Raw genomic sequence first — 14,840 nt, forward strand, 5'->3', positions numbered from 1 at the left:
TAGCAAATATGATCTTTTTTAGAACACAAGGGTTAGACTAAAAGCCATAGTCTAAACAAAGAACCAAAAGCTTCATTGAGTTTTTGCTTCTTATATCTACTTCTGTGCTGCCACTTGTATAAGTCTTAGGGAACAAAATTGGCTATGACTGCTCAAGCAAATCCCATTTCATCAAGGTCGTATTTCAGTGTATTAAGTAAGGAGTCAATATTAAACTCTATAGTAAAACAACATCTCGTCTCAGCCTTAAGATTAATTTCCTTGTTGCGTCAGCACCGACCAGATGGATCTTAGCGTTCACCCATTTGTAACCCATTCGCTGAAAGATTCACTTCAAAGGGGTATTTGTTCATTCTTTTTACTGTGTTAATTTAATCGGCTTTTCAATTTTAACTGTAAACGAAATAAATTTAGCGAGTATTGAACGTCATCTCTACTCAAGTTTGTTTCTGCTCCTTTTGGGTTTCGATTATTTATTGACGGTGATTTATGGTAGTTTTACGCTTGGCAAGTAAATTTTAGTTTTCTTTTTTTTTTCTTAATGTATCTTTACTTTTTTTGAAAACTAATTTTGTGGAAATTTATTTTTAAATTAATTCCAATAAAAGTCCTTATATGTTAACGACGGGCAACTTGCAGGACTTACAACCCTTGCACCAGGGGCTGGGAGGGGGTGTGGCAACCCCAGAGTTATAGTTATTTAATCTTTGGACTATTTTGAAAAAAAAATCAAAAGTTTGATTACATGAATTTGGGGGAAAAGGGTGTATGAGGGAGGGGGACTGCCCTCCAGCCGCTTTTTACTTTTAGTTAATTTAAAAAAAAAAGATAATCGTAGATACTAGGTATGCATGCAAGCTCAGTTGAATATCTTCTAGAAAACAATATAATTTTACCTCCTGATGGAACAATACAGGTTTGAGACAAATTATTATTTTTTTATTGTTTGAAAATTTAGTATTTAAACAAAAGATAGGAGTGGCAAAACTGAGGAGTAATTTTATAGGGTGTGTGGCCTAGCCTTTCAAAGGTCTTCCACATTCAAACCAATTTGCTGGAACATAAATAAAGATACCAGCTATATTCAACGATTTTTAATTTTTGATATTCCCGCAAATTTGAAAAATTACCTAAATTATAAAAATAGAAATAGGATATAGTGTTTGAACTCCCAAAAATAGAAAAAATAAACTTACTCCCCTTAAAATGACTTTATAAAGTTTTTAAAATTCTATTCTTTATCCTTATGCCAAGAAAATCGATGCGAAAAGAGAGAAAGGGAGGAATTAAAGCCTCATTGAATGGGAACTACTGTACATATACTTTTATTAGTAAATAAAATTTACTAATTCCGAATGAGCTTCGTACGACAATTTTTCTGTATAAAAATCTTTTTTTCAAAACATGTTTTTGATTTTTGGTTGCTAAGAGTTGTGATTTGCCCTTTGCCAGGTTGCTAAACGGGCTGAGAGGGTTTGCACTTAAAAAGAGGGATTCTAAACCTCTGGCTGCTAGATTTCGGCCATGTAGATTTTTATGTTTTCCAGTATTTTTTATTCCAAGAAGTGCTATTTTTGGTTGCTACCTGAAATTGTAGGATGACTGAAGTCTATGTTAGTGATGATATAACTGTCTTTAAGGATTATCTTCATTATTACCTGTAATAGAAACGTATGGAAAATACATGGGGGGATATATGGGGCCGCTCCTTCGTGCAGCATCTAACATTCGTCACACAGATAATCCTTGCCCTACGGACTATCACGTCATCATTCTGCAATGGTGACGTCACCCATATTCCCAAGAAGGATAAAACTACTTTTTAACTCACTTTGTTCCGACCTATTATCTTTCATCAACTCTTGCAAACTATTCGAAGTAGTCGTTATAGATGAGCTTGAAACTAAGTGTTTTGCTCCATCTTATCAGTGAAGCTTTCAGCGTGGATTCATTTGTCCCGAGGTACCTTCTGCTGTTGCCAACTTGCTCAGTGAATCTAGAGCTTCATATTTTCTCCTCTTTCTTGGAAGAATTGAGGTCTTTACCCTTTAAAATATTTTATGTTAATTATTTGTATTTAAATATACCAGAGAGAGAAAGAGAGATTGGTATATTTAAAAATTATCGTAGCATAGCTAAATTCAGTTTTTTTTTTACAAAATCATACATTTCAACAAAAATCACACACTACAACTCAGCATTGAAAACTGATGTGAAGAAAGGCACAAATGAGTTGGCGTAACGATTAGTTCGTACTTTAAGGGGTAGAAGTTTATTTTGTAATCGATTTCGGCTACTGGGAGGGGCTGGTTCGGGTAGCATTGATCGGTAGCTCTTATTGGCTAGGACGGATTTTCCACATTGCTGAATAAGGTGTTCAAGCCGGACTTTAAGTGGAGCGAAGGCTTGAGCATTGGGTAGATTGCGGTTTTGGAGTATAATCCTTGTTGCTCTTTTCTGGACGGACTCTATGTCACGTAATAGGTACGCTGTGTAGATAGCAGATGGACCCCACACCGTAACTCCTTGTATTCGTGTGTTTGTTTTGGGGGGGGGGGCAAACCAACTACAGTTTCGTTTTGATGCTTATCTGCTGCTATGGAATTCTATCTGTTGCTATGTAAGGCCATGTTTGGGGGAACGTAGATAGGAGAGAATCCCATCCCTTCTTTTGTCTCAACTCTCCTATGCTACAATTTTTTTTTTAATGACGGAAGTCGACAAAACCCCATATATACTTTGTTTATTTTTTGTCGTTCGAAAATTAAAAAAAAATCCTGCGTATTAGTGTAAGTTCGAAAAAATGACAAATTTATTCATTTCACACAATCACAAAGTAGAAAAATAGGGATTTTCTTTCTAATAATGTGGAATTCAGTGGATATTTCCTCTGAATTATATTTCAACTGAAATTTTCCTATTGTTTCTACTTTGTGTTTGTTTGATATCGAAAGGCAGTGCGGTCTTAGTCGCTATTTTTTATTCATTCATGACTATCTAAAAAAAGATAAATATGTTATAAATAAAAATATAAATGTATCCCCATGTCACAGAACTTTTTCGTGGATAAAATAGAAGACCAATAAGGACTGAGGCAACCAGCCCCCTCTGCGCTTTTTTTTCAAACACCCCTATGATCTTGGATAAAAAAATTGATATGTCTATTTCTCTTTATAACACTTCACTTAGATTTTGGTTCTTAGATGAAGCCTGTGCAGTCAGCTTTATTGGATTTAAGAAAGTTAACTGGCGTGATATTCATTCTAACAATCTACCATAACAAACTAATTATTAGATAACTTCGAAGACCACACTACCTTTCCATGACGAAAGTAAAACAGTTCAAAATAGGGATGAAACCTTTTAATTGATAGTGAACAGACATAAAATTATTTAACTGGATATTTCGAACACATATATAGTGTTCATCATCAGCAGTAAAACTCAAAATTTTGGCCCTTTTTCTAATAGGGACTTTTCTTGTAACGTTAAGGTCCTTGATGAAAAATTAATTACACTTGGTCCAGTTTTACTGCTGATGATGAACACTGTATATGTGTTCGAAATATCCAGTTAAATAATTTTATATCTGTTCACTGTCAATTAAAAGGTTTCATTCCTATTTTGAACTGTTTTACTTTAAACTAATTATTATAATTACGCAGCTAATTACAGTCACTGAAAGATTAATGGAAACTAAACTGTATAACAGTACTGATCAAACAATTCGTGGTAAAGAACTGTTGTAAGGAGTGACCCGGCTCAATAGTAACCAAAACTCTAAAAAATGGAATTTTGATACCAATAGTACAGAGTTAGATAAACCTATATAGACGGCAAGAATTTATTTTTTATATTATACGATTTTGTGCGTCATTTGTTTTTTCTCACACACAAAAAAAAAATTAATTTGCTGATAGTGAGCTATTGCTTCACATGGTACTAATAATTATTCTTTTTTTATCCTGCGTCCAGAATCCTCCTTTTTGCTTTCTACCCTCTCCTGCACTCCTCTCTCTACCTTTGGAAACATCCTCTTAGGGTCTGAATTTTCATAAATATATTACAATCCCTCCCATATTTATAATCCTGAAGTGACATTTGGTTGTTTTAAAACAGTCAAATGTTTTTTCTTTTTTGTTACTTAATGTTGGTTGCCTCAGTCCTGTTAACGTGCCTTATGTTGTTTAAGCAGATCAGAAAAAAAAAGAATTTTCTATTTTACGAATGCATGTACCAAAATCTGTTCTCTTCATTAAGTGCCATTCGGCTCAGTTAACTTACCTTACCTTAAACCCTCCTGTGCCTCCAAAGTTGCGCAGGGAATCCACGACAATCCGCCAGTCGACCTGCACGTGCGCTGCCACCGAAACATCTTCCCATTGGAATTGTACCGTCATCTGAATGTTGAAAAGGTCCCCTTGATATCTGCGACGCAAGTTGCTCTTTGGCCAACCTCTCTCGCGATTTCCTTGAGGTTGCCATTCCAATATCTGTCTAGGGATCCTATCATCTTTATACAGGTCACGTGCCCAAGGTATGACCACCTTCATTGCTGATAACGTCTGTAACTATGGGCTTGCCAGAGACAGATCGCACTGTTTATGTAGTGAGGTGATCTTTCCAGTTGATATTCAGAATTTTCTGAAGGCAAGAATCCATCTTTTTTGCTGTTGGCTTAAATTCCAGCAATCGCTGCTGTGGAGAAGTGCAGAAAGGAAATTGCTATTAAATAGCCTCATTTTTTATTTTTGAGAATACTTTTCAATCTTCATACTGGTTTTAGCTGGTTTGTCTTCACAACACGCCCCAAGTCTTAAGGTGATGTAGAATTTCCAATAAAAATCGTTTCATTTATATTACGAAAATTTTGTAAACTTTGGAGGAAAGCTCCGTTTCATGATATTCATTTTGAAAAAAAGTTCTGAATTTGCATTTCCCACCCAGAGATGTTAATTTGGGGCTAGGCTTTCCTCCTTGAACTCCTGCCCCTAGATTTTGAAAAATCAATTTTGAGCACTATTTTTACTTTCTGAAATTTTATTTTATTACGGTAAAGAAAAGTGAATGTACAAAATTACCCCTGGTTCTTAAAAAACACATTTTGCCACCAGCTCTTACATTGCAGGAGGCTTATTCGATCAGAAATGGGAAGTTCTAGTGCCCCTCTTAAGAGTCAAAAATAACCGAAGGGCAACTAGCCCCACCCTCACGCCCTCTTTTCTCCAAATGCATCTGATCAAGATTTTGAGCCATTTCGTCCAAAATAGTTCAAAGACCAGATAAAAAAAAAACTCCAGGGTCATCACATCTCCCCCTAGCCCAGAGGTAAGTGTTGTAAGCTATTCTTCAGGGGTATATAAGTATATATAGTATATAATAAGTATACAGTATATAGTATATAAGTATATAGTATATATATAAGTATATAGTATATGTAAGTATATAAGTATATATTCTTCAGGAGTATATAAGTATATATATTTCCTTAGAAATTGAAATTTCTAGTTGTTTTTTAAGAATCAAAAGCGAATGAAGGATGGCTAGCCCCCCTCCCCCCCGCACACACCCTCTTTTATCCGAATACATCCTATCAACAATTTGGGATAGCTATTTCGTTCAAAATAATCCAAAAGTCAGACAGCTAGAACTTCCGGGTCGTCACAATTCCTGTGACCCGGTTTAGGTTATGTAAGTTATGTCCGAGGGGCATATACGGTCTGTATGGAAGGGTTAATGATACAAAAGTCTGATGGGGCTCCTTTGATTGGAAGTTGGAAGATCTATATCTTTTTTTAACAGTCAAAAGTGATCAAAGAGCAACTATTCCACTCCCACGCTGCCCTCTTTTCCTCAAATCAATCCAATCGAATACTTTAGATGGCCATTTTTTCGAAAATAGACCAAAGGTCATAAAGTGAAAACTCCAAGGTTGACAAAACCACCCAGAGCCCGGGGGCAAGGGTTGTAAGTCGTGCCCTAGGATTATATAAGGTATGACTATAAGGGGTTGTCGTATTAGCTTCGAACACGGCTTATTTGATGGTATGTTGGAAATTGTAGTTCTCTTTTAAGAGTCGAAAGTAATCGAAGGGTAAATAGCCCTCCCCTACGCAATATTTTTTGATCGAATCAAGTTGATCAAATTTTAAGATAACTATTTTGTTCAAAATAGTCCATGTATCATATAAGTGCCTTTGGGGGGTAACACAGACTCCGGGAGCAAGGTTTGTAAGTTGTGTCGTGGTGGCATAGCATTTTCTTATGGAGAGGATGGTTGTATAAACTTTGGTGTTGGCTCACTTGATTGGAAATGGAAAGTTACAGTTCCCAATTTTAATAGTCAAAAGTGATAAGAGGGCAATAGGTCATCCTCACACCCTTTTTTCCTCCAGAAGTACCGATCGAAATTTTGAGATTGCCGTTTTTTTTTCAAAACAGTCCAACAATTGTATATCATTACGCCCGGAATTTACATAATCACCAAAAACCCGGGGGCAAAGGTTATAAGTTATAACCTTTCTCATCCTCCAATGGTTGCCATCCTCAAATACAGAACTTTTGGACCTTTCAACTACCCTGAAGAAAATGGCTATCTCAAAATTTTGATTAGATGTGTTTGGGGAAATTACCACAATATGCATTTAGCGGCTTCTTGGATTCAAAGCACTGGACTATCTTGGAGCATATAAGAGTTCAAAAACCTATGTGAGGGTGTGGTCAGCCTGGCTTTTAACTAAGGATAGCAGTTTGTGGTATTTGAGCTACTTTGTTATGTTTTTGTAGTATGTTATGTTTTTGTTAGCGAATTACGTTCGATTAAGAAGTTGTCAGAGGTTTTAGTTCCTTGCATTGCAAGATCTGCGACATGGAATGGAAACATTTGGGATTTGATAAGAAATAGCTTCCAAAGTAAAGTCGTAAAGCCATTTGAGCCTGTGCAGATTCTATGGTTGATTTAGGATTGAAATTGAATGAAAACGGGGTTGGTTTATCATTTTTTTGGAAAAACTTACAATTTCAGTCACAAAAGAATTTCTTTTATGAATAGTGACGGCAATCTTTAATAACTTCAGCTTGTTTGTGTTTTTTAGCTCATATTCAGCAGATTTTGGCTATTTTATCGCTAGCTATACGTATTTTAAAATAGATGGCATTAAATGGCAAATACGTTTTATAAATGGATGTTTAAATTCCAAATTTTGTGAGTTATTTATTTTAGTTTTTTGAGGGTTTCGCTTGATTAATAAAAACTTAGTTGAGCGCTTAACCATGAAAGGTTACAATATTAGGTTTAGATAAATTTACCATGATGGTAAATGTTTTTGAGGGTTGTGTCCCTTGGGTCTCCTGAGAATTAACTTTAAAAATTGGCTTAATAAGCTTTTTACCTCTAATTAAGCATAGGTTAAAACCCTCGATATGTGTTACAAAAGGAAAAACTGAATTTTGAGATTTATGCTACCTATAAGTAAAATTCTAAGACAAGGGGCTTCCTTTAGGCTGCTGTAGGCTAGGCCTAGTTGATGAAGGTGATTGACACTCTCAGTAATGAATCAAAAGCCTCAGTAATCCCTAAAGAAGGTATTTGCCAAATATCTAATGGTTGGTTGGTTGGCCTCACCTGAAAGGAATATGCTAAACAAATAAAAGACAGTTATTACTAGTCTACATCTTTTGAGTAGGCCTACAGGCCCACTCAAAAGAAACACTGTGAAATTTTGAAAATGTTGACTGATATCCTTCATAAAAGGACATCATTTTGTTTCACCCTTCCTAAGGTGTTAGGCTACCTACTTCCTAAGAGATGGGTCTACAGGCTAAAGTATGTCCCAGGAAGGTATTTCAAAGTACCTACCTCCACTCCCTCTCCCTCTAGAGGGTCCTGACCTTTGATGACCTTTAAAAGTATCTCTGTTATAAAAGTGAAATCTTGCAAAATAAATCTTCTGCTTGAATAAAGTACAACAAAATTGTTTTCAGCTTCACAACTTTGCTCAATCCCAATTTATAAGGTTTTAAAGATATGGAAATACATTTCCTAAATTTTGAAAAAAAAAACATTGATATGGCTCAGAGTTCTGCTAAAATAACAGGAATTGCATTTTCAGAACTAAAGGCAGAGAAAAAGTAACTGGTAACTGAAAATTAAGGTAAAATGTTGTTTTGTCAAAATTTCAATAGGTATAGACTTGTCATGTAGGCCAATTTCAGGGCCCTCTAGAGGGAGAAAGAGTGGAGGTGGTTACTTTAAAATACCTTCTCAGGATATACTTTGGTCTGTAGACCTGTCCCTGAAAATTTCATTTTCCCAACCTAACCCCTTTCCAAGATAGCAAGAAGTCACTAAACTGGAATTTTACCCCTTTTAGTGTTTCAGTTATATTCACATGTTAATGGAAAGCTTATTTTCTTCCAATTCTAATAATATAACTTTTTTTGCTTGATATTTATTCTATAAAGAACAATATCAAATATATTTTTTTCTTTTCAATGCTTGTGAAAACACACATTTTTAATCTATGCCAACAAGTTATTGGTGAAAATTTGACCAAGGAGGTAGGGTTCTTGCTACTGCCCTCACATTGATCATGCTGAACTAAAATAAGGGTGGTCCAAAAACCCATTGTTGTTTTTCTGGAATCCCAAACAAAAATGGTCTTTCCCATAAAGAGCTCTTTTACCCTAGGTAAAAGACCTAGTCTAAAAGTATTTTTTAAAGAAAACTGGTTATCAATTAAAGATTGTCATTTGTTGCTGATTTGGGAGTGGTAGTTATTACTTTCCTTACTCTTAAATACTGTAAAATACTGTTTTCAAAACAACTCTGTAAAATTTTAAAAAGAGCCAGAAACTTGCCAAAGTTGACACCAATTTTGCTGGGATGTGCACTTCCAATTTGCAGTTATGCAACAACAGACTGTCTTAGTTTTTGGGACCCTAATATGGAATCAGAATAGAATTGTCCCCAGAAACAACTACTGATATATGTAAAGGCATCAAATGATGTATTCACTTTCATCCTTGCTAAATTATGTTGTAAAATACAAATTTACCTATATATATATATATATATATATATATATATATATATATATATATATATATATATATATATATATATATATATATATATATATATATATAAACACAATTATGAGTTGTACACTCTGAGCATTTTGCCATCATTACTCTTTAGTTCAAATTGATTAAAATTTTTTTTCCATAATTCAAGTTTTTAAATAAAAAGCAAAGAGCTCTATTAAGCAAAGAATGAGCAAAAATAAAGTCAAATAATCTTCCAAGAGTAAAACTACCACAAAACACTATCAATATATTAATGAACAGTAATTATGATAAATAGACAAGTAAAACTCAAAACAAGCAAATATTATCATGAGTAGGGCTGATAACCCCTAGGCCAGACCAGACCACAATTTGGGCTTTACTGAAAAAAACAAACAAACAAATGACCATGAATTGTCAGTTAAATTGACATGTACTAGCATTTCTTTGTTAAGATCTTGATAATTTTTCATTTCTGAAAATAAGAAGGGTGAAAACATTTCAAGTGTATTTTGTTTTCAGTAAAGTGCAAATTGTATTCTGGTCTTGAGAAGTCATTAGAGTTATCAGCCCTACTCTATATTAATTTTTGATTGTTTTGAGTTTTACTCAGCTATTTATTATAATCATGGTGAACAAAATGGACATCTAAAAATTTGGATTAGATGGGTTTGGGCAAATGGTGGGCATGAGAGGGGGGCTAGTTTCTCTCCAATCACTTTTGACTATATAAAATGACACTAGCCCTTTCAATTTCCAATTGAATTAGTGCTTTTTGAAGTTTCTAAGACAACAAATGGCCATCTCAAAATTTCTATCAGATGCATTTTGGGAAAATGTGGGGCTTGGGGGGTATTTACCCTCCAATCACTCTGATTTTTAAAAAGGGCACTAAAACTTTTGACTAACAATTGAATGATCCCCGTCCAAAGTTTATGTAATCATTTTTTCTATATATACCTTATATGCCCCCAGGGTATAACTTACAGCCCTTGCCCTGAGGGCTGTGGGGGGTCATTATCCTCAAAGACATAATTTCCAGATCTTTTAACTATGCTGAACAATATTTGGTGCTGAACAAATGCTGAACAAATATGCTACCTTGAAATTTTGGTTGGATTGTTTGGGGAAATGGTGGGTGTAAGAGGGGGGTTAGTTGCCCTCTAATCACTTTTGACTATTAAAAGGGAAACTAGCCACTTCAATTTTCAATCAAATAAGCCCTTTTAGAAGTTTCTATGGCAACAAATGGCCATCTTAGAATTTCTGTCAGATACATTTCAGGAAAATACAAGGTCTGGGGGGGGGTATCTGCCCTCTGATCACTCTGAATCTTAAAAAAGGTGTTTGAACATCTGATTTCAAATCCAATGAGCCCCCTAAAAACTTTATACAATCACCCTTTCTTTATAAACCTTAAATGCCCCTTGGGCATTACTTACAACCCTTGCCCTGAGGGTTGTTGGGTTGTCATCCTCAAAGACATAATTTCCAAATATTTCAACTAGGTTGAACAAAATGTCTATCTCAAAATTTTGATTGAATGTGTTTGGAGAAATAGTGGTCATGGGAAGGGGGTTAGTTGCCCTCCAATCACTTTCAACTATTAAAAAGGGCAGTAGCCCTTTCAATTTCCAATCGAATGAGCCCTTTTCGAAATTTCTATGACAACTCCTTCAATAAAAAGTGCCCCGGTCTAAAAAAAAAACAACAATACATTGTGCCCACATTGCTCTTTACTTAGGCAATGCTATTGTGCTGCCTATGACAGATTTAACAGAAAATAGTTACATAAACAAAATCAATTATTTCAAATTTGCGTTGTCCAGCAAGATAGGGGGGCTAAAATATTTCTACATTAATTGGATATAGTGATGCACCATAGGCTCTTTGTATAAGTAGGTTTCTGCAGTCTCAACTCAACTTTTATCTGTGATTGATTACAATACTTTTTACCAAAATATAATTCTGCCGTTTTAAAAAATTCATAAAAGTGAAAGGAAACATGATTGTCTAATTTAAAAAAAACAAAAAAACATGCTGCATAATCTAGGACCATGAGGGTTGCAGTGCATTTTCAGAAAAGTGATCATAATATTTTTAAATAGTATCAACAATGGAAACTAAAGGCACTGTTTTATTTGTACAGCGTGTTTCCTTCAGAAGTAGTCAGCATTTAAATATTTTCTATATATTTTGAAGCACCTACCTTCACCCCTTTTCAATCTAAAGAGTGCTGACCTTTTATAATCCTAGGTTAGTCTAGGACTTGCCTTAATCTTATTATGAACAATATATCCTTATTTTTAAAGCTAAAGCAATATTTGAAAAACGACTCTCATCATTATTAAAATGGGCTTGATTGTCACTTTTTAGCTCATACAACCAGGTTTGAGACTATCCAATAATTAAAATTATGAAACCAGAGCTATAATAAAACCATTAATGGTTTAAAATGACTAGCCTCAACCTCATTGCAATAAACACATCTGCATTTTTTTTTGTTAATGCAATAGCAAATAAAACAGGATCTGAAATCATAGATACTTTAAAGCCTTACAAACAGGGCTAGGGCTAAAGTCTGATAAATAGGGCTTGAGAATATCCCCTTGGGCAGTGATGAGCTTTTCTTAATAATGGAAAGTGGTTGAGTTACAATAATCATACTTTACAATAATCATACTTTCAGGGATGAATTCAGAGCCTAAATTATTTGCTGGGAGGTTCTATTTCAAGGTCCTATTGTGTTTATTTTGTCAATAATGAAACACCGATGCTACCTTGTGTTTAGTATTTCTTGGCATATTTGTAGTTTAATAATAATGCAAAATTATCATAATTAGTGTAACTGGCAAAATTACTGTAATATTGAATATCTAGTCTAAATTTCTGAGAAAGATACAATTGAGGAAAAATTTCTACTTTTACAAGTTACCCATGCCCTACTCCCATTAGATTGAAGATAGGTCTATATGTATCTTAACTTTGGAAAAAAAAATTTCTGTAATGTATGAGTCTGCTTTACTTTCCCTCCATATCTGTAAATGCAATTAAAGTGATTTGATTAGAATTCTAAGCCAAGTTTTAATTGTTTCTGAAATTTAAGATATGTTTTTCCAAATTCTTTAAGACTCGTTAAATTAGAACTTAGCAGAGCCAAAAGGTTCAAAAATGCTTTTATTTGGCCTCATTTTTGTTTTAGAATTAAATAAAAAAAACAAGTTTTTTTAGCTGAAAGTAAGGAGGGACATTAAAACTTAAAACGAACAGAAATTACTTCGTATATGAAAGGGGCTGCTTCCTCATTAACGGCCCCCTCTTTACGCTAAAATTTGACTCTTTCTCTCAACTCTGATTTTTAAAACAGTAAAAAAAACTTTAGCGTAAAGAGCAGCGCGTTGATGAGGAAGCAGCCCCTTTTATATACGAAGTAATTTCTGTTCGTTTTAAGTTTTAATGTCGCTCCTTACTTTCAGCTAAAAAAACTTGTTTTTTTATTTAATTTCTGAACGTTTTTGAATCAATGCATGTTTTGATTTTGGCTCTCCACAGAGGAATAATCAACACGAAATTTGAAAGTTTTTTTTTTTTTGCTAAATGGCTTTCTCATAGTTTTGATCAAATGATTTTGAGAAAAAAAGGAACGGGGGAGGAAGCCTAGTTGCCCTGCGATTTTTTGGTTACTTAAAAAGGGAACTAAACTTTAAATTTTTTACGAATATTTTTATGATTGAAAGATAAACGTAACTTATAAATTAGATTACGTAACAAACTTTTGTAATCTCATGTTTTTATTACATATATGAGGAGTTCACCCCCTCGTCAGTACCTCGGTCTTTACACTAAAGATTAAATTTTGTCCCAATTCATTAAGAATGACCCCCGGATCACAAAAGCCATAGAATAAATAGTTGAAATTACTAATAATAATAATGAAATTACTAATAATTTAGCATAAAGAGCGAGGTATTAGGAGGAGATGAGCCCCTCATATGCGTAATAATTTCTGTTTGTTTTAAGTTTTAATGCTGCTCCTTACATCCAGTTGAAAAAACTTCATATTTATTTTTTCATTGTTTTTTTTTTAAATAATGCTAGAAAATCATGTGCTCCCTTCATGGAAATTTTCTTCTCCCATGACAAATTCCTCGATGGAAAGTTCCCCAACATATCCCTCTCTTGTCAACCCCTCCCCCCAACCAAAAAATCCCCCTGAAAACGTCTGTACACTTCCCAATAACCATTACTATATGTAAGCGCTGGTCAAATTTTTAACTTGTAGGCCCTCCCACGGGGACTGTGGGGGAGTTAGTCGTCCCCAAAGACATAGTTATAAAGTTTTTCGACTACGCTGAATAAAATGGCTATATCAGAATTTTGATCCGTTGATTTTGGGAAAATAATTAGCATGGGAGGGGGCCTAGGTGCCCTCCAATTTTTTTGGTCACTTAAAAAAGGCACTAGAACTTTTCATTTCCGTTAGAATGAGCTCTCTCGCAACATTCTAGGACGACTGGGTTGATACAATCACCCCTGGGGAAAAAAAATAAATAAAAAATAAACACACATCCATGATCTGCCTTCTGGCAAAAAATACGAAATTCCAAATTTTTGTAGATAGAAGCTTGAAACTTCTACAACAGGGTTCTCTGATACGCTGAATCTGATGGTGTGATTTTCGTTAAGATTTTATGACTTTTAGGGGGGGGGGTTCCCCCTATTTTCTAAAATAAGGCAAATTTTCTCGGGCTCCTAACTTTTGATGGGTAAAACTAAACTTGATGAAACTTATATATTTAAAATCAGCATTAAAATGCAATTCTTTTGATGTAGCTATTGGTATCAAAATTCCATATTTAGAGTTTTAGTTACTATTGAGCCGGGTCGCTCCTTACTGCAGTTCGTTACCATGAACTGTTTAATTATTTCTGAAAGTTTAACTTTAATACAACAAAGCTCATCAAAGGCTAATCCTCTTTAAAATCATTTCATTGACATTTCAAACACCTTTTGGACCCATACCTGAAAAGTGTCATTCAGCTAGATTCTAAGATAGCAAAACACCCTCTGCTTAGAATCTTATCTTCTCTAGGGATGTGCCTACCCTACACTTTTTTTTCTTTTTTATTTTTTTTATTATAGAGGGAAAGCAGTTTGTACAATAACTATGAAAACTGTTTTGAGTAAATCGCTTGTTTTGAAATATTATTTTTTTAATAATTATTTTAGATTTCCTTCATTTGAACTGGATTCTAAGGCAAGTTTGAATTTTTGTCCTAAATTATAGCATGTTTTCACACGGTATTTCCATTTTTTATTGGATGGGAAGAAGTTGAGGTAAAAAGTTGAAACCATGTTTGAAGATTCAAGATTTCAAGATTTTTATTTAAACTTCTGTACAACACACACAATATAAAAAAGGGTAAAGCCGGAGACACAAGGTCTATTGACAAAGACCCGGTATAACAATATAGCACACCTATTTGACAAAAAAAGAAATAAAAACAAATGCATAAAATAAATATAAATAAATCTACGACTCATCACTAAACAGGAACCCACCCACAATACAACTGACACTCGGCAAATATCAATCCGAAAAACAAAACAAAACAGTGTGCAAGCGAGGGTGACTGATGACCGGCAAACTTATTTTGAAAAAAAAAAAAATGAGCCCACCTTATCAACATCAAACAAACAACTATTTACTTTAAGATTTTTTTTATCACTGATTCTTGAATTTATTTATAAGGATAGAATGAAGTTGCTTTTTT

At 34.3% G+C, this 14,840-nt stretch overlaps 1 protein-coding gene across 2 annotated transcripts in view; it reads left to right on the forward strand.

The window, feature by feature from the left end:
- Positions 1-7,125: 7,125 nt before the first annotated feature.
- LOC136037856 (dual specificity protein phosphatase CDC14A-like) overlaps positions 7,126-14,840 on the forward strand; it is a 51,934-nt gene continuing 44,219 nt past the window's right edge. Inside the window, exon 1 of one of the 2 annotated variants that reach the window (XM_065720703.1) lies at positions 7,126-7,204. The gene's annotated coding sequence lies outside the window, so the exon portion shown is untranslated. Of the gene's footprint in view, positions 7,205-7,251; positions 7,280-14,840 lie in introns of those variants that run through there. The other variant, XM_065720705.1, reaches the window with a different exon arrangement.

This window comes from Artemia franciscana, chromosome 17 (assembly GCF_032884065.1).
Source record: "Artemia franciscana chromosome 17, ASM3288406v1, whole genome shotgun sequence".
NCBI classification, from domain to species: Eukaryota; Metazoa; Arthropoda; class Branchiopoda; order Anostraca; family Artemiidae; genus Artemia; species Artemia franciscana.